This window comes from Cyanistes caeruleus, chromosome 5 (assembly GCF_971803275.1).
Source record: "Cyanistes caeruleus chromosome 5, bCyaCae1.hap1.1, whole genome shotgun sequence".
Lineage (NCBI taxonomy): Eukaryota > Metazoa > Chordata > Aves > Passeriformes > Paridae > Cyanistes > Cyanistes caeruleus.
In genome coordinates, this window is record NC_141705.1 from 61,971,222 (window position 1) to 61,974,801 (window position 3,580).

A 3,580-nucleotide genomic window follows, 5' to 3' on the forward strand; every position below is an offset into this window, starting at 1 on the left:
CCTCTCTTCATCTCCAGTGGAAAATCAAAAGGATCTTAAGTGATGCTCTATGAATAGAAATTTTCATATATCCCTCTTTGTGGTTGGTACATTCCCCTGCTTCTGATTAGTCCTTCATCATTGTGAAGAACCAGTTTGCATACACTACTGCATTTTTCTATCAGGCACAGACTTGCTTTTCACTCTTTCTTTCCCTTCCAAGCCCACTTAAGGTTTCTTTTGGTGTTTGTTTCCCCCCCCCCCCCTTTTTTTTTTCTGCACAGCAGCCATGAGAGAGGAATAAAATAATTTTGAAGAGCATTATATGGTGAGAATTTTGACAATGAGTGCAAGATTGTAATTACTCTCTTCCATTAGACTCAGTGGCTTTGGACAGATAAGCTGTATTGAAACGTGTGACCAGGGTATGGGATCATGGATTGTCTTTCACTGTTGTCATGGCGACAGTGATGCAGGTGGCCTGTAACTGCCTGGTTGTCAGATCTTATACATCAAACTGGTGCTAAGTGAAAATACGTTAGAGGCATGGGGGGGAAAATTGCCAGCAGTGTTTATAGGCTCAGGTAGAAGAGAACTAGATAGCTTTAAAGGCAGCTTTTTGTGAAAGCTGTGGATGGCTCGAGCATGCTTCTTTAGATTGTTTATGCCTTCATATGAGCAAAATCAGTTTTAGAGAGGGAAAATATATACCAATATACATCGTTATTATGTCTTTGCTGCTTTCTCAAAGTCAAAATGATGGTGGTGTTAGGCTGAGATGGAAAAGAAATGGCAAGAATGGCAAATAACTCTAGGTGAGAAGTGGAGCAGGCTCTAGAACCCAATAATAACAGAGGAAAATAAGATGATTCACTGTTGTACCTCAGAGTTGCTAACAGAAAGTTGTCCAGATTTAGAGATGTTAAACTTCAGTTGTGAAATAGCGCCTCGAAATCAAGACATCTTATAGAAAATGTTTGTTAGATTTGCTATAAAGTAATTTATTTTCCAGTGCTGTTCTCTCTTATGGTTTTGAGGTCTACATTCCGTGATGTTTCAAATAGATTCTCTCATCCCCTCCCCTTTCCAGCTGATGGTACCTTTCAAACCGCTGAGATTTACAGTAGCTCCTGACACTGAAATTAATCTGTGTCATTTTGGCAAGTCCCCCTTGCCTTGTACTAGCTATTGAACTACCTTCCCTCTCTAATGGAAACAAACACTTTGCAAAGAGAATAGTGAAAGTGATAGTGAAAAAATTAACTTCTGTTCTTGTCAAATGTCAAGTATTTTTTTCCTGTGGTACATAATCTATGCAAATTTAGTTGGGTTTTGTAGTTTACTTTGATCTGAAGTGGAAATGCTACTTTGTCGGCTTCTGGGAGAGCCTATGGGAGACTTACTAGCCTCTTGCAAGTTTTAATTGCACCTTTGTAATTGTTAATTGCATGCAATTGGCTGGTGTTCTTCAAATTAATTAAGAACATCAGCCAAACAATGTAAATGTTTTATCAGTTGAAGGATATAATCCATCTGATGTGGCTACAAGTTTAAATAGAAAAAAATAAATAAATAAAATTATTTTGTAACTTCCTGGCTTAGTTCTTTCTAAGTTGGTATTCAGTTTCTCTGCAGTCCAGAACCCAGCATTATATCTTTTGGTTTGGTGTATTTCTGGGTGTGTAGGTGACACAAATGTTTTTATTGCTAGTTGGAGGAATTTTATTTTCATTGAAGTTCCCTATGGAGCATTTAACTAGAGTCAAATATCTACTTATGGATCTGTCAAGGATACCATTGATGTAGGAAGATATTGAATATTTATAATGAATTAGAAAATTTAAACATTTATACAATGTGTCTGGTAAACATACAGAGAGTGGAGGAGTTTCTGGAATTGTTTTATTTTTCATCTTTGCATTTTTTTGCCATTTTTTGACCAAGCTTTAACTGGGGTTAGGTCTTTATACCTGTTCTAAACATTTCAGTTTTTTAGACAAAAAGTGAAGGATAGGTCCTGCAGTTTAACAGTTGGTCCTGGCCAAGCAATCTTCCTCCTCTCAAACGGCCAGTATATTTGCAAGACTTTTGGGAGATTCACCTACTTTTTCAGTCTATTGATGGAAGGCATTAGGTAAGTTAGATACTATGCACAAATGCAAGATGAGAGTAAAAAAGTCCTATATAGTATTGAGGGAGTAGTGTCAGATGCTTAGAACACACAAAAAGAAATTGAGCACTGAGGTTTACATTTCACAGTTTGCTGCTAGTGAACAGTGCAGCATGGAGAAGTAAATCAGCCTTTCCTATGCCTTAAACTGGAGAGGAAACAAAAACTGTAAAGATTAATTATTACTGTTACAAAAACCTTGAGCCTTTTGCCTCAGAAGTGTGAAATTACATTTTTACCACTGACTGCTTAAGTCAAGCATGTATGTTGGTTTTGTTAAGTATGAAAGCATGTAATGGTGTTCTGTATCAAATACTGAATATTAGGTAATGGTACTCAAGTAACTCAACAGGCATCCCAGTAATCCATGAGAATTGCCTTCAGGGTCGTGTTTACTGACAGAAAATAATCTTAGCTGAGATTTTGGTTTCATTTATGGTTGCCTTTAAAAGTACTGTGGTGTCTTTAGCTTTCATTCAAACACCAAATGCATTAGACTACCTTACATAAAGATGTGCATCTTTAATATAACTTTGAGATCATCATGAGCAAGAAAAGACACAGATGTGTATATATAAGGGTTTTCTTGCTTAAGATGAAAAAAACATGTTTAAGATGATGCTTTAATTCATGTGCTTGAGGTGCTTCATTGTTTTTTTAATCATAGGTTGCTGGTACCAAATTAGCATTTTGTAATCGTTTTAGCATTAGTATTCAGGACAAGTCTGGGTAGGTGGGGGCTGGGGGGGTTTTTTACAGTGTTTTTTTTTTGTTGTTCTTTTTCTCTTGAAGCTGGAACATAGACATGGTTTGATGTGTATGTTTACAGTAGCTGTACACAATTTTAAAGAGCAAAAATAGGTTCAGAAATTTAGCTGCTCTAACCATTTCCTGACTAACATGTCGGTCTGACTGGTGAACTAGACTCTTGTTTCTGGTGTTGTGAATTGCATAATGTAGTTTGGATGTTAATTTGGAAGTAACCACAGAGGCTGGAGGCTTGGAAGTGTTATTACCTCATTATCCATTGCTCAGGGTTAGCTGTAAGGGTTTGACCATCTGTACAGACACAGAGAGGAGGAGAGAAATGGACAATACAGATTACATATTTCAAGCCAGTATGGATCCTGATTAAGTTTGCAGCTCATCACAGCAGGACAGAGCTCTCTGGTTCTGTCTCATCTTTACAGCTCAGAATAGTCGTTCAGCTATTGCTTGCTATAAACCCATGCCTTTTAACAGGTATTTTTACTAGGTTGTTGACATCATGCCTACTGTTTTTTCAGAAAGCAATGTTTTCTCATCCCCGTTTTGCTGAAAAATTGGGACTTCTGACATTTGAACAGTTTAATCATACTTTAAGTGAAAAATAACTAAATAATATCAGTCCATCCTCAGGGTTTTTAAAAATACAATGCTATACCAAAATAA

At 36.8% G+C, this 3,580-nt stretch overlaps 1 protein-coding gene across 8 annotated transcripts in view; it reads left to right on the forward strand.

Moving 5' to 3' along the window:
* Positions 1-3,580, forward strand: part of MAML3 (mastermind like transcriptional coactivator 3) — a 295,274-nt gene that overhangs the window by 28,408 nt on the left and 263,286 nt on the right. The window lies entirely within an intron of this gene.